This window comes from Vipera ursinii, assembly GCF_947247035.1.
Source record: "Vipera ursinii genome assembly, chromosome: 16".
In the NCBI taxonomy this organism is placed as follows: domain Eukaryota; kingdom Metazoa; phylum Chordata; class Lepidosauria; order Squamata; family Viperidae; genus Vipera; species Vipera ursinii.
Window position 1 is genome coordinate 1,315,887 of NC_139529.1, and position 22,093 is coordinate 1,337,979.

Consider the following 22,093-nt stretch of genomic DNA (forward strand, 5'->3'; position numbering starts at 1 on the left):
CCCCGAGGCCGCTGGAAGTGTTGTTGACAACTGCGAGCATCAGCGGGCGTGTTGGGTCTGTTGTGGGTGTGAGGCAGAGGCGCTCCGGAGTGTTTGTGTGTGTGTGGGGGGGGGGTCGGTTGGGGCTCAGCAGGCATGTAAACAACTCTTTAGTTTGATATCATGTCCGTCGCTCCTGCTTGGTTGGCCCTTCTCTGTTTTGAAGGCAAGAAGCAGAGTGAAAGGAAGGTTTTACCGTGAAAACCCGCAATTCTATAGCTGAAGCTCCACAGAGAATGGTTGCGCTTGTTGTGGTAGTTTGTCAAGAGCTAATCATTGTTGTTGTTAGCTGCGAAGTCCTGTCCGTCCCATTGTGACCCCATGGACAACGTTCCTCCAGGCCTTCCTGTCTTCCACCATCTTCTGGAGTCCATTTAGGCTCACACCTCCTGCTTCAGTGACTCCATCCAGCCACCTCATTCTCTGTCGTCCCCTTCTTCTCTTGCCCTCAACCTCTCCCAGCATTAGGCTCTTCTCCAGGGAGTCCTTCCTTCTCATTAGGTGGCCAAAGTATTGGAGTTTTAGCTTCAGGATCTGGCCTTCTAAAGAGCAGTCAGGGTTGATCTCCTCTAGGACTGACCGGTTTGATCGCCTTGCAGTCCAAGGAACTCGCAGGAGTCTTCTCCAGCACCAGAGTTCAAAGGCCTCAATTCTTTTGCGCTCAGCCTTTCTTATGGTCCAGCTTTCACTGCCATACATTGCAACTGGGAAGACCATAGCCTTGACTATATGCACTTTTGTTGACAGGCTGATGTCTCTGCTTTTTAGTGTGCTGTCTAGGTTTGCCATGGCTTTCCTCCCGAGAAGCAAGAGCTAATTAGCTAATCACAAACCGTGTGATTAAAGTATGATTCAGGCTGACACCAAAGCCAGAGAATTGGCTGAGTGAGAGAACCAATTGAGCCTGGAAAGCACATGGGGCAGAGTTGCCCCACGCCTGGGCTCAGAGAGGTGCCGTTTAGGGCATTTGCTGACAGCCAGCGAGGTGCCTTGTTGCATTTGCACAGCAACCTATGATTCACAATCTCTGGGAGGCTGATGCAGGGAGGACCAGAGACGGTCACACGGTTGTGCATTTCTGATCCAGGTGATGCAGGCAGGAGTTTGGTCTCTCGGTAGCAGATTTCGCCTGCGCAGATGCCCAGGGCCAGGGTCCAGTGCTCCAGAATTGTCACTGGGTGATAATATTTCCTGCCACCATTGGGCACAACACGGTAATTGTATTTAGCTTTCATTAACACTATTCTAATTAAGTGATTTTGACTTTTCCCCCACTGTGGTCGCCCTGCCGCAGCTTGAGTGAGATTGGTCTCCCTGCTATAAGGCCCTGACTATTGGCTGATGGGCTGTGATGTCACAGAAGGATCCTGTACCTTGCAGCTACTGCTGCTGTTGGCACACAGAGCCAGGCTCCTCGGTGGGGGGGCTGCCCCAAAGGATTCTGGGTAGGGAGCATCTGCCTGTCTGGTGGGGGGGCTCTGCTGCTCCCATTACCCTGTGGGGGAACCTTGGGGGGGGTGTTGTGCACCCCATCCCCTGCTGGACAGTTGGGCATCCAGGGCCACTGTTCTGGTTACACAACAGATTACTGAAATGTTAATTTGTTTGTCTATTTTTCTTTATTAAACAGAAATCGCTGCTGGTTACACTTTTGTGGGTCTGTTTGTCTTGTACTCAAGCCAGCTGTGCTCCTTTCCCGAGGAGCGTCCAGCCTCCCAGCCGAGTTGGCGTCTTTGCACACAGTGCCAGGGCTCTGCCCCGTCCCTCCCTCCCTCCCTTTTGTGCCAAGGCAGAGTTGACCTGTTGGGTGTCATCCCATTAAGACCTGGGTCCAGTCAGCGGGCAGTAGTGAGGAATGCAGCGGCTGCATTAAGCTTATGCTCAGGGCTTGGAAGTTTGGCTGAGTCATGAAGGGAGGGCTGTCTGTCTGTCTGTCGGGAAAGCACCTGGGCAGGGGCCCTTCTTCGTGGGAGCTGGACTTAATTTACCTGCTTGCTTTCCGGCCGTAGGGAAGGCAGGAAGGAGCCGTCTCCCGGGACTCCGGTGGCCGTGGGTTCCTGCAGGCCTGGCTTCACGCAGTCGGCGCGCCTGGTTTGCCTGGGCTCCCTTCCAAGCCCAGCGGGCCGGGGGGCGGCAGCGGCTGCGCCCTTCCAAGCCCCTCGCTGGGAGCCAGAAACTTGAGCGGGACAAGGGGGGGGGCTGGAGAGAGCGGTGGGCCATTGGGGGCGGGGCGGGGCGGGGCGGGGGGAGGGGGCGAGGCGCCTTCGGGACTGACGCGGCCTCCGCAGGGCGCCCGGCTGCCGCTCGGCCCCGAAAGCGCGTCGTCCGCGGCGGCCTCGGTCAGCGCCAAGTCCGGCCGCGGGGCGCGCTGAGGGCGAGGCTGGGCAGCCTCCGGGTAGCCGGACGCCGAGCGAGGCGGGGAGCGGCGGAGAAGGCGGGGGGGGGGGGTGGTCTTCGTCGCAGCTGCCGGGCAGAGGGGAAACCCGGTCACTCTTAACGGGGGTTATTACTTTGGACGGCTCGGCTTCTTGCGCAAATCCGGCCTGTCTGATCCGCCCGGGTTCAGGATGCCGTGTGAATGCCGGCGCCGGCCGAGCCTTCGGGGTCAGGGGCCGAATCTGGCCTCCGGAGCAGCAGCTGGTTGGGCAGGAGAGAGAGGCAGGATGGGAGCTTAGGAAGTTTCTTGTGTTGGGAAACTACCGCTGCTGGGTCCGTGGCGCGTGTGAATCCAGCCCGTGTCTTGAGTCTGTCTTCAGAAATGTTGGCTGTTCCCCCCAGCGTTAAGCGTTAGTGTTGCCTGCAACTTTGATGAGTTCCCCTTCTATCCCCTCATCCAAAGGGCCAAAGGCAGAACGCTGAGTGCTTGCTTCCCTCCGTGTAAATGTACTTCCATTGAGTGCCAGTTACAAATCCATCTGGTGCTGATGCTGCCTATCCCACATTTTTCCATCTTGTGGTCTACTTTGAAGTCGATTGTCCACTAATTTAGTCACTCCGTCAAAGAATGCAATAAGGTTTGTCTGGCATGATCTGTCTTTGACAAACCCATGTTGGTTTCTAGTAATAAGTTTGCTTGTTTCTCGATGTTCACAGATCCGTTGCTTGATTATCTTTTCAGGATTTTCTCAGGAATTGATGTGAGGCTGATTGGTCTATAGTTCCGTGGGTCCCTTTTTTTTCTTTTTTGAAGATTGACTGAACTCTTCTTTAGAGTAGACAGATGTCTTACCACTTTCTTGCTTATTTTGAGTTACATTCCTAATCTGTCTTTTACGGTACTGTTTTGTGAGGCTGAACTGTTGTTTTCCTTTTGTGTAAAGACAAATGCAAAAAATGAATTAAGCAGTTCCACTTTCTCCCTGCTGATTATTCTCCTTGCCATCTTCTCCCATTAGTGGACCGATCATTTCCTTGACTTTTTTCTTGGTTTTTACATACTGAAAGAAACTTTCATTATTGTTATTGACATTTGTTGCCAGCCTTAATTCAGTCTGAGCCTTAGCTTTCCTGACTTCGTTTTTGTGGATTTGGGCTATTTGTTGGTGTTCTGCCTTAGTTATGTGTCCCTCTCTCAATTTTTAATACTTGCCCAGTTTATCAGAAAGTTCTTTAAGTAGCCACACTGGTTTCTTCTGGGGTCTCTTATTTTACTTTTTCAGTGGCTTTTATAATCTCATTTTTCAGAGTTTCCCAAGCTTCTTGGATTGGCAGGAGTGTCACTCGCAACGTCACGTGACGTGTTGCAACATCTCACAACTTTTTTTCCATTGCTGGCAATGGGGTGGGTGCGGTTTTGGCATGACGCATCCAGACACCCCTGGTCTATGGAATCCTTTCCAAGCTTTAAGTTTGTTGAAATTAGTTCTTTTAAAGTTTAAGGCACTAGTTTGACTTTGTTCTATTGCATGTATCTGCATTATGTTGAATTCCAATATTATATGGTCACTGTCCCCCAAAGTTCCCTCAACTTCAACCCCCTCTATCATTTCATCTCTGCTGGTAAGAATTAAGTCCAGTATAGCTGACCCTTTAGTTCCTTCCTCTACCTTCTGACTGACAAAGTGGTTCATCAGGAATCGGTTCGGTCTTCCACTAGGTGTAGAGTTTGTCTCCCAGTTGATTTCAGGGTAGTTAAAGTTCCCCACTACTATTGTAGTGTGCTTCCCGCAGACCTCAGCTAAACGATTAGCCAAAAGTTCATCAATGTTTGGTTGGGCGATCTATAATATACCCGTGGCAGTGTTATTCCTTTCTCCTTTTATATTACCCCAAATGCATTCAAGAAAGTTTTCATCCTTGTTCTTTTGCTTTCCTATAGAGGTGTATTTATTTCTTACATACCATGTAGCTCCACCTCCTCTTTTGTTAGATCTGTTTCTTTTGAACAATTTAAATCCCTCTAGGACAGGGTCCTTCCTGCCTTGTCCTGTAGTTAGGAAGCCCCTTGTTCCCAGCCTGTCCCACTCATTTCTATCTCTGCCGCGTTCCTCCCCATTGCATCCGTGGGGGTTTAACCGGGGCACTTTTAAAAGGCACCTCCGCTTTGTCCAGACTCCAGAGAGGGAGGAATCTTTTGGGAGACAGAAGCCACGGAGGCTTTCCTGGTGCTCCGATACCAGCTGCTCCCAGGAGCTGAAAAGCAGTTATTCTCTTGTGGGAATGTGGCAGAAACGATGGACGTGGGTAGGTTTGGGAGGAAACACACACCGTCTCCCTCCTTTGTGCTCCAGGAAAAAAGTGGGGCTGTGCCAGGGTTTCTCCCCCTCCTCCCTGCAATCCTGCATCAAAATGGAATTTTGATAAAACGGTTGATAAGACTCAGGACGGGAGGAAGAGGGGGGATGCAAGGACTTTTCTCTCTCCTGGTCTGCTCTGATTTTGCTCCAGCCATAAGAGACGTCCTTTGCAAATCTGCCCCTCCCCCACCTCCTGCATTGTGGTGCCAGGCACATCTGGCAGAAGAAGCAGCTGTGGTGCGGTCCATGGTTGCCGAGATGCCCCCAGACTTTCCTCCCCTGTGCCCCACGTGCAGAGATGCCCGCTTCTTCCTTGGGGTGGGAGATAGGCACTCGGGTGGGTTGTTGGCAGGGGTACCTTGTTTTAAAACAGCCAGATATTCATATTTATATTCTGCCGCCTGGTGTGTTGCATCTGCAGATGGGCTCCATGCCGTTTGCTTCCTTTCCACCTTTCAACTACAGACCCGGGTTGTGCTCTGCCGACTGCTGCCGCCCTCTTCGGGTTTTTGGCTTTTTAGTGGCTCACACTTGTCTCCACCAAGGCAACTCAGCCTTCAGCCGAAGAAGTTGAGCTCAGGATCTCGCAGGGAGACTTGATGGACACTGTGGATGTCATGGTTCCGATAAATGAGACGGTTCAAATGTCACTGCTGCAAACATTGACAGTGGAGCTGAGGGCAACGGCTGTGACCCCAGACTTCTCTTTGCGCTTTCAGGCTGTTCTCTGTGGCCATGAGGACCAGGGTTTGCAGAGGTCCAATGAGGGGGCTGAGCAGGTGGGGCTCCACGGGGCCATTGTTGCCGGTCCTTTCCCTAGAATAATTAGAGCCTTTTCAACTCCCACACGTGGCAGCTTGACGTGGCGGGAGGGCACGTCTTTTGGGGGGCAGTGAAGTCCCAGAGAAGGGGGTGTGGAGGTTATTCCCTTGAAGACACCTGGAGTGGAGTTCTTTCCCTTCCCTCCACCTGGGCCAGGAGACCCACCAGCTGTTGCCTTTCTTAGCCCCCCAGCTTGAAGAACACATATTGGGTCTCGGGCGGGGGGGGGGAAGGTATCTTTCCCTGCCTTTGCAAGGAGGGGCTGGCCTGCCTCTGTGAGGGGGAGGGAGGCTGCGGCCTTTCATCCTCAGGGCTGGAACCCCCTTGTGCTCCTTGGAAAGCTGGGGAGGGGGTGTCAGAACTCCGATTCCCCCACCCTCTTTTTCTCAACTGGGTGAAATGAAGGTTTTGGAGAGGTGAAAGGTTATAGAGGGAAGCCAATCTGATGGGGTCTCCAGCAGAAAGCCTCCCATGCCCCCCCCCCGAGGCCCACCACGACATGAGCGCCTGGCCCTGTTCCTAACCCAAACTGAGCTCTGCGGACGATGGAGTGCAAGGTCCAGCGGCTTTAGCTTCTGGTGTTCCCAGGAGCTGTCAGTGCTTAAGGTCACAAGCACCGGTTTCCTCTAGCTGCTGTCAAGCTGATCCATGAGGGCCAGAAGCATGTCTTCTCTTTTAAACCCCAATGACAGCAGGAAGTTCTCAGAAGCTGAATTTCCTGCTCTGCAGCTTTTCCAGTCCTCTGGATGACCTCCTTGGCCAACCTCCTGGGAAGAGACAGGGTTGTCGGCCAACGAAGCCAGGCAGGAGCACGGTAGGAGAGCCGTTCCTTGGGCTAAGGACAGAGCTTGCTCTGCTGAGAAGGCTCTTCGGTCTGGGACAGCTGTGAGCCTGGAGAGGGTGGAACAGAGGCCCTTCTCTGCCCCTGCTTTGAACCCTTGCCCAGCCCGGCTGCAGCTGGACAGCTCTGCTCCTTAGCCCCCCTATTGCCCCCCCTGGCCCTGCAGAGACCTCAGAGGGGGAGGGAGAATGAAGGCATCCTTGCTTCAAGAGGGCAGCCGTTTTTCCTCCTGGTCCAAGGAAGGAAAGGGATGGATTGGCACTTCCAAATAGGCAGAGCAGGCTGGGTCATTGGCCCAAATGAGAAAGGTGGTCGGGTCCTCTGCAAGCTGGACCGGTTCAAAAACCTCAAACCGTTCCTCAGCCCAGAAGGGGTCATCCTGACCCTGTGGAGGAATGTCCGCTGCTGGGTTGGGGCCGCTGGGATTCTCCAGCCATGGGAACCTGGGCCAGTCTTAGCACAGGGGAACAAACCCCAACTCGCGAATCGTGTGTTCAGTCAAAGTTCACTCTCTGCTGGCTTGAGTTATGGCAATGAAACCTTTGTAGTTCTGCTCACTCTGCCCCCTCATCCCTCCTCTTCCTCCTCGGTGGAGGCATGTGGCTTCCTTGCGGTCCTGAGGTAGGCCTTGCTAGGAGACTTAAAATGGGCTGTCCACTGTGGGACTGTTCCCCTCCAATTCTGGAGGCCAACAAGGACAAAGCTGTCCTAGAGGGCTACACCTCCCAATAAACTTGCAACAGCTCCACGATATTTTCCTGAGCAGAGTTGAAACGTGGTGGAAGGATTTGCCTCCAGATCCGATCAAACATCCTGTGGCCTCTTTTTGCATAAGTGGCACCCAAGATGGGCAGGTGCTACTTGTGCCTTGTGGGGAATCTTTTGATAGGCAATGAATTCAAGGCATAAACAGACGATTTCCTCCTCCTTTGTGAAGGACACAGAGGGCCAGGGCCATTGACTGACCCATATCCATATGTGAGTCAGTTAAGACTTCAGAGTGTGGTTTGAATTTCTGTGTGTGTGTGTGTGTGTGTGCGCGCGCGTGCACCTGGAGGCCTTGGTTAGTTCTGGATTTCCCATTTGCAGGGGGTGGGGGGGCGGGACTCAGGGGCATCCAAGCTGGCCCCCTCCTGGACTACCCAGGCCTGGCGGGCAGCCCCACATTCTTGGGCCCCAGAGAGCTGTTTCTGGGGTGAGGGCGATAGCTGCAGCAGGGGAGCGGCAGTGCCAGGTGGGCAGGCATTTTAGAAGTTTTCTGGGGGGGTTCCTGGGAGGGGTGGGAGGCAAAGTAAAGAGGGGCTCCTGCTTCTTCTGGGGAGAGCCGCTCAGCTAGCTGGCTCTGAAGCCAAGGCGGGACTGGAGCTCGGAGCTGAACCGCTACACCGAACTGACCCCCCGTAAGCATTTCCTGATGTCCAATCGAAATCTCAGCCACCATCTCCGTCCTTGTAACAGAAACCCGTCACTTCTTGTCCTGTCTGTGGAGGAACTATGGGCAGACAGCCGTTCACCTCTACCGATTTCTCCTCCAGGCTAAATGCATCCAGCTGTTCCTCAAAAGTTCTTCCTTCGTGATCATTCCTCTCCTTCCTAAAACCCAGAATTGGAGGCAGCTTTCTAGCAGTGAGCTGACCAGGGCAGAATAGAGAGAAACAAGTTCTGTTGATGTATCCTAGAAATTGCATTGGCTTTTCCTGCAGCTGCCTCATTTCCACCAAAATACCCAACCGGATGGGTGGGATTCTTCTCAAGGTACCAAATCCAGTAGGATTTCCCCAGTCCTATACCTATGTCTTTGTTTTCTACCCACACAAAGGTGGGTCCCTTCAATAGGTCCCCACTAAAATCCTTTTTACTGGTTTGTGTTCCATCTTGTCAAGATCCTGAATCATTAGACACTGGGATTTGTTGCTGGGGACATTCAACTCACTCTTTGGCTTTCCAGTTCCCAGGCCTTGAGTGCAAGTTTGAGGTGGTGCAAAGAGTAGCTTGTGCAACGTTGGTAAGAACATCAGCTGTGGGTTCTGTTGCGTAGGAAGCCCTGCCTGTTGTTAAGTGCCAAACGCAGAGAAACTCCACAAGCCCCGTGTAACAAGTCAGAGCAGCCTGGACGAGATCTTCCAGCTTTCCAAGTGTTGCCCAGGACCAGGACGCAGAGCTGCGATTCCTCTTAGAAGAGGATCAGCTCAGAGTAGCAAAGTCCCAGCATGGCTTCTGCAGATGGCAGCATTGTGAATGAGATCTGGTGTAGGCAAAGCTAGTAGTCGGTGGGCTTCAGGCTAAAACCCCTTCCCAGCCTCTAAGCGCAGCTTTGCCGCTGCTCGTCCCGCCCTGCTCTGCCCACTTCTCACCAGCCTTCCCAGGCCCAGTTTGCAGCCACTGGCTTCTCGTCCAGACTCAGCTAAATGGGGGCTTTGTAGCCGTTGTGTAGGTGGCTGCTTTTTCACCTGTGAGAGTTGACTGGAGGCAAGTGACAAACTGGTGATGTCCTGCAAACATACGATTTCAGCATTGCAGGGTGATGTGATTGACATGGGTATTGTCATTTTGGCATCATCACGGCTTGCTCTGGCTGTTGGTTGTTGGGAGAGGTATTCCTTTCGTGCCTTGCCCAACAGATGGCCATCAAACCCACATTTTGAGGGTGGGTTTCAGATTTGATTTTGAAAGGCCGGTTTGCCTGAGGCTGCCTTAAGTGCGGAAGAAAAGGGCTCCATAGGTTAATCCCCGCTGGGCTGCTGGAAGAGCTCCGGTGCCCTTTGGACGGCTGTTTCATTCCTCCCTTGTGTTTGTTCCCATGTTCGGTGACAACCCTGGGCCGCCATGTTCTGTCTCAGCTGCTAATGGGTGACCCTGCTGTGCCCCACCCAGGACATTCCCAGCTGCCTTGCAGGGGAGATGCTCGAGGACCTGTTTTAGCATCCGATCAGATGTTTGTTTGCACAAGGACACTGCAGCATTCCAAGACGCTGATGTGCATCGGACTCCCAGGCTGGGTGAAAACAGACACATCTGTCACAGCAGTTGATGTATTGCTCCCTATGAAGCAAGGAAGGTGGTGGTGGGCAGGGCAGATCTGAGCTGGAGCGGAAGAGGAAAGAGGACGGGGATCTCCAGGATAATCCCCAGTGTTTTAAGAGGCCTTATTTAGACTTTGCGTGACAAGTACTCGGCTTGCTTTTAAGAGAGGCGTGGATTAAGGCTTGTCTTTTGACTTCTAGCAGAGAATTCCAAATGTGCTATCCTAGTTTTATTGCAGCTGATGCAGTCTCAAAGGTGATACAGAACCAATGTGCCTTTTTGTGCCTCGTGAAACCGGACAGAGCCATTCATCCAATCCAAAGGGAACCCTTTATTGCAAAGGCACTTTAAGTCTTGTACCTCCCTGCCAAGCAGGCCATTCAAGCCAGAAATCCCAGTTCTCAGCGACATTTCCAGTTAAGCGAATCTGGGGAGGAGGTGGAAACTGGCAAAACCCTTTTGGAACAGAATAACAGAGTTGGAAGGGACCTTGGGGGTCTTCTAGTCCAACCCCCTGCTCAAGCCAGAGACCCTCTACCATTCCAGATGAATGGCTGACCAGTCTTTCTCCATACCGCTGACCACAGTGACGATGGCAGAGGTTTGGGCAGAGGAAAGCTCCCGGGCTCTTGCTTCTACAAGGCAAGAAGACTTGGGTTTTGCCAACTTGTTAAAACAGCCGCTCTCCTGTCCTCATTTTCTGCAAGGAGAAACAACTGCCTTAGTTGCCTTTTGTTTTTGTGCACCGAAGCCAGACAGGGGGGGACGTGTTCTCCTGCTCGCATCTAAACTATGTTTCTCGAATGTGGGAATTCCAGGTTGAGTTTACATTCAAACAACCTCTCTTTGCCAAGCGGCATCTTCATATTTTAGAATAGAATAGAGCTGGAAGGGACCTTGGGGTCTTCTAGTCCAGCCCCCCGCTCAAGCAGGAGAACCTACGCCATCTCAGACAGTTGAATGTCCAGTCTCTTCTTAAAGACCTTCCATGATGGAGCGCCCACGATTTCTGAAGGCAACTTCTGTTCCACTGGTTAATTGTCCTCATTGTCAGGAAGTTTCTCCTTAATTCCAGGTTGCTTCTCTCCTTGGTCAGTTTCCAACCATTGTTTCTCGTCCTGCCTTCTGGTGGCTTGGAAAATAATTTGACCCCCTCTTCTTGGTGGCAGCCCCTCAGATTCTGGAGTACTGCTATCGTATCTCCCCTGTTTCTTCTTTTCTTTAGACTAGCCAAATGGAAGTCCTGCAGCCCTTCTTCGTATCTCTTAGTCTCCAGGACTTTGATAGTACGTAGTTGCTCTTTTCTGAACTTTTTCCAAGCTCTCAACATCTTTTTTCTAGTATGGTGACCAAAATTGGCTGTGGTATTCCAGGTGTTCTTAGTAATGCTTGGTGTGATCTTGATTCTGTGCCTCTGTTTATACAACCCAGGATTGTATTAGCTTTTTTGGCTGCTGCTGCACACTGCTGGCTCACGGTCAAGTGATCGTCCACTAGGACTCCGAGGTCTCTCTCACAGTTGCAGTTTTTGAGCCAGGTCTGACCCAATCTGTACTTAAACATTTGGTTTTTCCTGCCTAAATGTAAAACTTTGCTTTTCTCCACATTAGCTCATTTTGTTGGATAGGGCCCATTGTCCAAGTTTGTCAAGATCTTTTTGGATCCTGAGTTTGTCTTCTGGGGTGTTGGCTGTTCATGCCAATTTGGTGTCATCTGCAAATTTGATGAGTTCCCCTTCTACGCTCTCATCTAAGTCATTGATGAAGATATTGAAGAGTCCTGTAACCAGAGGGCATCTGGAATCAGCTGATGGTTCTGTAGGTAAAGGAAGACCAATCTAGTCCCACCTCAGGCTCAGGGCCCGCTGGGGACAGCCCTGAGAAGAAAGAATTAGCATGCCTCTCCAGGAAAACTGCAGGGACCGGTCCAAGCAGTTGCCAGGAGCCAAAAGCTGACTTGAAGGTGCATTAAGTCAGCTGCTTGGAAGTGTGGGAGCCACGGGCTTTTGTTCTGCTTTGCATCTGGGGCTGTGTGCGTGTTCGTGCCGCACGTAAGCGTGCAGATGGCACTTTTCCAGCATGGACTAGGATCTTCTGAGTCTCGACAAAAGGTGTTACTTTGGATTTTGACCCCCAGATTTTGTGAGGAGCCCTCCTGTCTTTGCAAAGATGCGTTTAACTCCTTGGCTCTCTGCTCCTTGGCTTCTGACCCGGGATCATGAGTTGGGCAGCTTCCTGACAGAAAGGCGTTTTGTTACAATGCCGTGGTGGGCAGGGTCCTCAAGCCCGTGAAGGCACGCCCATGCACAAAGTCCTGCCAACAAGATCAGCTTACTTAACTTTTCAGGGGACTAATTAGCTCCTTGACAAAGTGCTTGGAGAGCAAGCACTAATTAATTGGCATTATTTATGATCGCTCCCTGTGGCCTGTGATCTTCAGGGCCTCAGCTTCAGAAAGATATCTGTGCTGCAGAAGGCCCTCCCTCCCTCCCTCCCTCCTGGCTGTTTCCTCCCGTGTTTTGCCTGGGCCAGCCTCGGATCCACCTGGGCAGGTGAGGTCTGGAGGCAGCAGCGTAACTCAAGACCACTGAGAGGCAGTCCAGGGAGTGGAAGATGATCTATCTGCATCCTTTCTGTGGTCCATTAAATTGCAACATTTTGTTGGGGGGCTCAAGGGAGTAGAGGAGAGATCTTGTGACAGGGCAGTTAACCTTTAGTCCCGGTAGTCTAAAGTGGGTGGGAGGGGGGCCTGCCGCTGCCACCGCCTCTTGGCTCTCTCGCCAGACCCGCCTCCCTGGCAGGGGGTCATCCAGAGCCAACAGCGGTCCAGCCAGGGAAAACTGCAGGGCAGGGATCTCCGAGGAAAGCTGTCCGTGTCTCCTGCCACGTGAGGCACAGAGGGGATGGTGAGCCAGGGCTGGTGGAGGAGGAGGAGGAAGCGGCAGGATTTTTTTTGCTACCCATTGCAGGGCAGAAGACGTCTGAACGGAAAGGATGCAGTTTGTACAACCAAGAGGAGAATGTAAGAGGTCAGTTCTCCTGGGCTTTCATTACAACCTCGATTCTTGCACATTTATTTTGGACATCAGTAACTTCCTGTAGGGCACCGTCTGCCACATTGCTGGAATGATAAACAGCAAGACCAACGTCTGTGCCTTGATGTGAGCTCTCTTGCCCCCTTGCCTTGGCAGCTCAAGAGGCTGTTTGTTGCAGGTTGAACTCTAAACCAAGTAGAAGCGGTGGAAACCAAGTCCGGTGTTTGTAGTGTGCTCTGGAAAATGATCCATCATGTCAAAAGTTGATTGGAGTTGATGCCCAGAGGTAGGTGGAGGATTGAGTTCCCTGGAGATGCCTGTTGACCCACTGATGACCTGATTAGGGTGAATGGCCTGGAATCCTTGTCTGCATTGACACATCCCCCCTTCCCAATAATCCAGTTTTAATTGAGCCTCAGTTTAATTTGCCAACCTCGATTTGAGCAAAATTGCAAGATGAGTTTTCAGGTCCTTGCTCAAGAAAATCATTTGAAGAAATTTCAAGAGGCTCCTCTGAGAAATGTTACTAGTCCTGTTGGGAAGTTGCTCAATGTAGAGAGTCCCGGAGTGAAGCCTGACTCCTGGGGACCCTTGGATAGGTTTGGGAAGCCACCTGGCCAGCCGTGGCCTTTTCTGAGTTCGACTGATCCTCTTCCTCCTCCCCCCCCCACGTCTTTGAACTGATGTTCCTCAAACTTTGAACAGCAAAATTAGGATGTGTGGTGCTTCTCCTTAAAAAAATTGGTTAGTTTTATGGTGCAGTTGGTTATGATTCAGTGGCATTAAAAAGTTTGATAAAGAAATAAGTTCCTTAAGTTGAGATATATTTGGAAGCCTGGAAAGAAAAATCTTTGTGGAGATTTCTGCCAAGTATTTTCCTTTGAACAGCTCTCTTAATTCTCTGCGGTTAAGGCTCTGAGCGATTATGGGTGAGGTCTCTACTTTTTAACCTGTTCTTGTACACTCTGCACACATTGATAGGCTGCGACCTGTGGACTGTACAGTTGTGGCCAGTTGGACTTATTTCGATGGAGGTTAAGAGTCAGGGACCACCGTGTGGCTGAGTGCTTGCCAGACCATGAAACTCCTGTTGGTCTTCTGAGGGAAGAATGGCCTTGATCCCTCCATACAATTTGCCTCCATCTTCCGCTCTCTCTGTGCTACGGGCCCTCTGCAGCCAGGGAACAAACAGCCCAGACTCTCATGGACTGACTGGGCTGCCCTTCCCATCCCAGCCCCTGAGCTGATCTGACCACCTGGACTGGGCCAACTTGCTTATGTTCTTCAGGCGACTCCCCTGCCTTAGGCTATCCTATCTTCTGGAGTCCATTTAAGCTCCATCCAGCCACCTCATTCTCTGTCGTCCCCTTCTCTTGCCCTCAACCTTTCCCAGCATGAGGCTCTTCTCCAGTGAGTCCTTCCTTCTCCTTAGGTGGCCAAAGTATTTGAGTTTCAGCTTCAGGATCTGGCCTTCTAAAGAGCAGTCAGGGTTGATCTCCTCTAGGACTGACCGGTTTGATTGCCTTGCAGTCCAAGGGACTCGCAGGAGTCTTCTCCAGCACCAGAGTTCAAAGGCCTCCATTCTTTGGCGCTTAGCCTTTCTTATGGTCCAACTTTCACAGCCATACATTGCAACTGGGAAGATCTGACTATACGCCAGATCTGGTACCCTGGGAGAAAAGAAAGGGAAGAAACAGAGAAGGCAGTCCTTCCCTGGCTCCCCTCACCTTGGTGACCGACAGATCCTGGCACACAACATTGCTAGTTGTTTTGCTAAATGTGTTCGGTCGTAGTGAATCTGCAGTGCTTCGGTGGGATTGTAAATCCCCCACATTCCTGTTTTTTGCCATGGAGTAGCAAACTGCACCGCCCCCCCAGGAGCTTTTGCTTTAGGGATCCTTGTAGGCGGAGCTTCTTTGCAGAGATGCTGGGGGAGCAGAAAGGCCTCTGGGGGAAGACGGGCAAGGAGAGAGCCAGGAGGGTCCTGAGCAGGGCGGGATTACTTTGCCAGTCTGTCAGAGCTGCCTAATTGTCAGCTCCAGCTCCTTCCGCCGAGGGGAACAATGGGCTCCAGGACAGAGGCCAAGATAAGGTGTGCTGGCGCATGCGGGAGTTTCTCCTTCTTATCGGGGCAGGCCGACCATTTGCCGTCAAAACAGGCCCTTTTTAAGAGTGGCCTTTTCAGCCCAGAGCAGGGGAGAGAAGTTGCTTGCAGGGCAGCAGGGAGAGACTGCACGGGTTACTGTGGGATGCACTTGGCGTGCAAGCAGGGAGCTTCACACTTTGGCCCGGCCACCCAAGCAAAGTTTGCAAACCATCATTCGTACCATTTGCTGCATTCAAATAAACCATAATCTGGCTTAAGATGATGATGGCCTGAGTCACAGGCTTAAGATGATGATGGCCTGATTCTGAGCTCTCGGAACACTCCCAGTGATGAAGCATCCAGTTCTGTCTTGCTCCAATGAGCTGTGTGCTAACAAGCATGATTGTCAGTTGTGTGAATGGCCACTATTGATCGGTTACTTTCTAAGAATCCCAGGACCCTGTTAGAAAGACAAGATCTGCAGTCCAGCCCCTTTTCTAAGTAGCCCCTGATCTGAAAAGAACAGAGCTGGAAGGGACCTTGGAGGTCTTCTAGTCCAGCCCCCTGCTCAAGCAGGAGAACCTACACCATCTCAGACAGGTGATTGCCTAGCCTCTTCTTAAAAACCTCCAGTGATGAAGTACCCACGATTTCTGGAGCCGACTTCTGTTCCACTGGTTAATTGTTCTCACTGTTAGGAAGCTTCTCCTTAATTCCAGGTTGCTTCTCTCTCTGGTCAATTTCCAACCATTGTTTCTTGTCCTTCCCTCTGGTGCTTTGGACAATAACATGACCCCCTCTTCTTAGTGGGCACAGTCAGACCCATTCTGCAGGTTCCCTCTTTTCTAGCACCGGGTTGACACCCCCCCTTCTCCCTCCCTCCAAGTGTTTGCCACATTAATTCTGATTTTGGGGCTTCTGCTCTGTGTAGGTGCGATTGTGCTTTCCTGCACCAGGTACTGCAAACACTTTGTAAACCGTCTTCTGTCTGAGATCCAGCCAAGGTCAGTGCCATTTCCTCCGGGAACAGGAGCCAAACCCAGGAAGTGTTGGCGGAGGAGAGACGGGTGCTGAGTCTTGAGCCAGCCGTGCGCTTCCATTGCAACTGGCTTGAGGGAGCATTGCCTCTTTGCTGGCTAGGCCTGTCCTCAGCTGGACAACCAAACCATTTATTCTCCCTGTCGATAGGATCCATTTGTGCCACACACCTGGGTTTGGGGAGTGGTCCTTAGGAGAACGTTCTTTCAGTTCTCCCTCTCTGGGGGAGAGGTGGGCACCATCAACTGGAAGTGCCAAGAGACCCTGGCCAGTTGCCTGTGCTTGCTTTTATCCCAAGACGGTTGTTTTCCAACCACTTCCTAGAAAACCTGGAGATGTTTTTGCACCGAGGGCCAGAAATGGAGAGGAAAATTCCCCGAAAAAGAGTTGCTTGTGCTGTGGGTCTTACCTGCCGGGATGACCCCGAGAGCAGCCAGGTCGCTGCTGGAACAGAGGCCTCCGTGCTCCTGTGTCAGAAAGAGGAAGGGTCTCGAACTGGCACCCCGGAAGCGTCTACAGCCCAGCAAGAGGGTCCGAGCTGATGGGGAACAAGAGGAAGGGCGGTGCTAGAGGGCAAAGGTGGGGGCTATCAAAAGGGGCCTTCCAGCTGGGGCCCCCGGCTGTGATCGTGGGCTGGCCAGGAGGTTGGGCTGGGGATTCACGGCAGCGATTGGGGCCTGCCGTCCTGTGACCGAAACACCCCTGGCAACATGAAGCCTCTCTGTTCAGAGCATAAACGGGACACAGGTCACACATTTGGCTAGTCTGAACCACTGCAAAAGGCAGCATGTTACGTGTGCAGCGTTTTATTTAAATACCTAGTATTCTTTATTTGACTAAATTCTCAGGGATGCATCAGACAGTTAACACCATCTCATCGTGTGTGATTATGGTTTACATCCCAGAGTCTTAACTCTCTTCTCCTTTCCCTTCGTGCCGCCATTTTGTACCTGCCAGATGAATCTGGTCCTACAACTCCCATCATCCCCAGCTAGGGGAGCAGCCAGCCTGGTGGGGATGCTGTTCTCTGAATCCAGTTCAGCCGATAGGAGGAAAGCAGGCTTGGACAGGCCAAGGCCGCTCCTGGCTTCTCTTGCCACAACACAAGTTGCGTCTGTGTGTCAGTGTTTGCACAGCACCTGCACCCTGGTTTCTTCTTGGGAGCCCAGGAAGCCTGCCCTTTCGGTGTCTCCTGGAACTGCCTGTTTCCCATATGCAACGGGCCCCGACTTGACTCCCCTGAAGAAAGCCATCAAGGCGCCCCCCCACCATCAGGGGCCGCTTGAGTGAGCGCCCCCCTCGGCTTCCCCTGCTGTGGTGCTCGGTTTCCATTTTTTATATTTGTACTTTATTCCTTTATATCATGTAGTACCAGCGTCAGGTGGTGGAGTTTTGAGGGAGCATTGTTTGCTTTCTGTTCTATGCCACAGAGTGACCTGATTCGAGTTGGGCAGCCTTATAAATCTAATAAATAAATGTTTGCCAAGTTCTGCTGCATAATCTTTCCAATGTGGGTGATGCACCCTAACGTTTTCCGCCCAAGTTTAGGAGGAAAAGAAGAAGAAACCCCAGCTGGCGTTTCCTCCTCCCCCGCAGAGATTATTGTTTTGTGGGGGGGGTCAGCCTGGTCCTGCCCCCTCTCCAACTGGTGGCCATGACGTGGAGAAGGCAAGTGGGCAGGAGGCAAGATGGCAGGAACCAGGATGGAAGAATGCTGAGGCCACAGAGCCATTTGAGAAGAGGAAGTGGGCAGAAGCCAACCACCTCCAAGTCCGGCCTGCGTTTTGCTCTCTCTTCCTGGGAGGGAAGCTGCTGAGTGAGGTCCTGGTGCCAGCGGTGGCCGAGAGCTAGGAAGAACACGGGGCCTGTCCGCAGCGCATAAAGTGCGGGAGAGAATGCAGAATAACAGAGCTCGAAGGGACCTTGGAGGTCTAATCCAGCCCCCTGCTCAAGCAGGAGACCCGAGATTATTCTGGACAAATGGCTGTCCAGCCTCTTCTTAAAAACCTCCAGCGATGGAGCACCGCAACTTCTCTCCCACTGAGTAATTGTTCTCCCTTCCAGGAAGTTTCTCCTTAATTCCAGGTTGCTTCTCTCCTTGATTAGTTTCCACCTGTTGCTTCTTGTCCTGCCTTCAGGTGCTTTGGAGAATAGCTGGACCCCCTCTTCTCTGTGTGAGCTCCCACAAATACTGGAACGCTGCTATCGTGTCCCCCCCCCGACCTTCTTTTCACTAGACCAGCCGTGCCCACTTCCTGTAACTGTTCTTCGTATGGTTTAGACTCCAACACCCTAATCATCTTTGTTGCTCCTCTCTGCACCCTTTCTAGAGTCAACATCTTTTTTGTACGCTGAGCTTGTTGATCAGAAGGTTGGCAGTTTGGCGGGTCGAATCCCGAGTGCCGCGTAACAGAGTGAGCGCCTGTTACTCGTCCCAGCTTCTGCCAACCTAGCAGTTCGAAAGCACATAAAAATGCAAGTAGAAAAATAGGGACCGCTACGGTGGGAAGGTAACAGTGTTCCGTGCGCCTTTGGTGTCTAGTCATGCTGGCCACATGACCCCGTGGTCATGTCCTCGGACAAGCGCTGGCTCTTTGGCTTTGAAACGGAGATGAGCACCAGCCCCTAGAGTTGGAAATGACTAGCATGTATGTGCGGGGGAACCTTTACCTTTACCTTAAGAAAAACTGGGCACAGCATTCCAAGGGTGGCCTCTTGTCTGCTAAAGAGGAGAGAGAACCCCCTTCATCCAAGGAGCAGCCCCGTGGCACCGCTGGTCCAGACCTTGGTGGGGACGGTCTTCTCAGCAGCATCCTCTGTCTTTTGCACTCTCCAGTGAAGGGCAGGACCTGGAGAGTGTTTCTGAACAGGCTCCTCACATAGAAAATGTTAAGAGTGGGGGCTGAGATCAGCAATGCCAGTGGACCAGTTAGGGTAAAGGAATCTAATCGGAAGCTGTCCCCACCCCACCCCACCAGCTTTCTGAATGCTGTACTTCTCTGATAAAGGCAATAATCGGTTTCAGTTTGCTTTGGTATGATGTTGCCCCTCCTGTGTTCACCCAGGTGATTAGCCGGGCGCCTGGAGGACTTGGACTTGCGCCTGTCCGGGTCCTCCACTCATCCCTTCCAGAGGCAGAGCAGCGGTTACACTGCCACTCCCAGGACTTCGCCTGCAAGACCGCAGATTTGTTAGGAAGAGGCCTAGAAGCTTGCGGTCTCTTACACACTTCCTGTTGCTGCCTGTCTGAAGTGTGTAACAAAAAGCCACACGGCCAATCAGAGAAATTGTGGTGGCTCTGTATCTGACAAACATGAAGCCGGCTTGCCACCAGGTTACAATGATGGCTCCAGTCCTGTCACTTCTGTGGCTGTACAGGCAGTCCTTGGGTTGTGACCATTCTGAAGTTACAGCGGTGCACTGATGGTACTGAGGCCTGGTCCCTGAAGGTCCGTGATCAAAATTCGGACTCTTGGGAGACTACCCACCCTTGGGACTATGGGGGTGCTTCAGCTCCCCCCTCCGGCCCATCTCCCCCCTTTGGCCACCTTGCAAAGGGCCCTCCTGGGTGGCGGGTCTGAACTAGAGGTCTGGGGTCTTCAGCAGGCTCAGCCAGTGCCCCACCCTCGGGGCTCCACCTCAGCCCATGCGGTGGCACAGCCACCTCAAGAAGTGCTGCCTGGGGTCCCATGCCATGGCTGGCCAGCCCAATGCCACCTCACAAACCTCGGCCTCCCTGCCGGGCAAGGCTGACCTTTGCGGCCTTCTTCCCGCAGCTGATGAGGCAGGTCTGAGGCCGTGCTTTTCTCAGAGGCCGCTTGCGCCCTTCCCCACGTGGCACACATGCCACTGGGGCAATGCTTGGGCCCAGCAAGGCCTGGCATGGGGAGGGAAGGTCAGCCAGAGGGGCAGCAGGGCAAGGGGCCAAGAGGGCAAGGTGGCCAAAGGGGCGGGGGGCTGAAGAGGAGGCAGTCCCTCATCTTACTGAGGCTGGGGCAGGGAGTGGGGTGATCAGGGTGGGTCTGGCCTTTGGTTAACGAGAGCAGCAGGGGAGGCCTCCCCTTGTCCTGGCTGCTCTTCCTGGCCATCCGTGGTTGTCCTCAGCCCCGGCAAGGGAGCAGGCAGGGGCCACGGTGGGCCAGGACTGCCGGTTCTTCAAAGAACAGGACAACATGGATGCGCAGGCACCGGAGTTGCTTCCCCCAGCTGAAGCCGCACAGTTCCCAGACAGGAGTCCCATCGGATGAGGGCCAGTCCCCAAAAGGCGGAGTCGGACCGCAAACAGGCCCACCAAAGCCTCCCCGCTCGGCTTCTGCCACTTACGTTGGCCCTGAGAGTCAGTGTGCTTGGCCCACCGGGGTCACTGTTGGGTGACTTTAGAAAGGGAACATTTCTCTAGCTCATTAGTCGCTTAACGGAGGGAGCGAAAGGCCAGCAGGTGCAGAGACAAAGTGTGCAAACCCAATTTGAGCAACACAGCGCTCAGGTGAGAAAAAAGTTCAAGGAGAGACTCTATAGATGGGATGAATCTGGGCTGGGGATGAACTTTAGGCTACTCACAGGAAGCCCTTGGACTCGATCCCTTTGCCGCCTTAACCGCTCTCTTTTGCACCCTCCTGGCATCCCCCCCAGTGGCAGATGGGCTGGATGCGTTTGCTCTAAGAACACAATGCTGGATTGTCTTCCGTTTTATGGGAAAATAGGAGCTGTGGTATCCCTACACCTGTGCAAAAATGCACAATCCCGTTTGCTGGGACTTTTTCTTGCTGGCTGCTGAAGGAGGCAGAGTGTGGATGGGTTGGTGTGATTTATTAGACACGAATTTATTGGGAGTGGGGGGTGGGTGGGTGGGTGGGATGGTGGATAAATTCTCTTTTTGCCTGAGCCTCTCCCACTTCTTGGATGCCTCCCAAAGCTGCCTTTCCCATCCAGGTGATGGATGTGTCTGTTTTGGGCTCTGCACACACAGGCAGGCAGGCAGGCAGGCTCGCCGTGCAAGCCTCGACTTCTCCGCGTTCCCTGGAGGCCTGGGCAGAAAACAGCCTTTTGGAAACAAGTATTAACTGGTGGGGCCAGCAGGGCACTCCTTAGGCGGAGATCACGTGAGCTGCCTACCTGCATTTTGCACCTTCCCCTCGGCCTCTTCCTCCAGCGAAGAGCCGGGGTGGAGAGTCCCTTGAACCCAGATGGGGCCGGGGGTGGCAGGACCGTTCCCCAGCCTCTCCCAGATGCCTCTTGCCCCCCCTGCCCTTTGGGGGAAATCGGAGGCAAGGAGTTGCAGGGGTGGGGCCTTACCCCGCCACCCACAAAGCTCCATCCTGTCAGGGTCTGGAAGCTTGAGAAATGGGGGAGGGATTGCTTCTGGGAAGGAGTGGGAGGGGGCATTGCAGATATTCCCCCCCCCCCAAGAGAGGATGGGCTGGACGGTTCCATGAAGCAGTGAGGAGACCCTGGAATAGCAACAACTGGGTGAAAAAGTTACATGTCGAACAGGCGAAGAAAAATGAAATGTCTTGCTAATTGGGCCAAGTTAATGAATTATGTACAGATTGTGTAATCTTACTATTTTTATGAAATATTAGGATCTGAGATATTGAAGGAGCTCATGGAGAAATTAGAGTGATGGGATTTGTCAATCAGTGGGGGATCTCCAGAGTCACTGGGTGTAGGTGGCGAATGTGTTTGTAAAAATAATAATAATTTTCGTTTGTTATACCAGTCTTACCAGTTGCATCGCTTTATTTTTAAAAGTATAAAAATTGAAAGTTCAATATCAGTAACACCTATGAATTGTTTTCCAAAACAGAGATCTGCCCGTAAGCTTTCCAAAAGGCACTGGGATTATTCATACCAGATAGATGAATCACGGTGTGAATTGCCAGTTGAATGTGGCCATAAAAGCTTCTCCAGGTGGGCACCAGGGGTGTGTGTGTGGGGGTCCAACCCAGAAAGTTCCTCCTGCTTTTAAAGGACAGGCCTCCCTCCCCCTCTGGGGCGAGCCAGGGAAGTGCCTGTCCTCTTTGCAAGAGTCCTGCCTATTAATCCACAACTGACTGATCCATGATGACAACTTCTCTTTGAATCTGTCATTGCAATCAGAGCGGTTAAGAAATGCAGCAACCTCCCCCCCTTCTGAGTCTATACAGGCTGAAAGCAGCACCTGCAGTTGAAGCCCAAGGGGGCCTGAGAATGGAAAGGGGCTGGTTTTGGGGGGAGACTAAATGCCAGATCCAGGGGGTCCATGCCGGCATTGGGGGTGCCGGGGAGGAGCTGGGCCAGGGGATGTTTCCTGGCAGGAAGAGGGGCTGGAGTTGCATCTCTTCCACCAGGGAGACCCTCTAAGCCCCCCAGCCCCACCTGGCCCCTTTCCCAACTCCCCAAAGGACTGAAGGTGTGTGGCCCTTGCAGAGGGGCATCCCGCAGTCTGAGTCGGCTCTCTTCTCAGAAATTCCAGGTACATTTAGAGAGTGACT

The 22,093-nt window shown here is 52.6% G+C and overlaps 1 protein-coding gene across 3 annotated transcripts in view; it reads left to right on the forward strand.

Annotated features, from left to right (window-relative positions):
• The window catches only part of RXRA (retinoid X receptor alpha), a 134,540-nt gene that overhangs the window by 1,216 nt on the left and 111,231 nt on the right, over positions 1-22,093 (forward strand). The gene's annotated exons all lie outside the window — the stretch shown is intronic.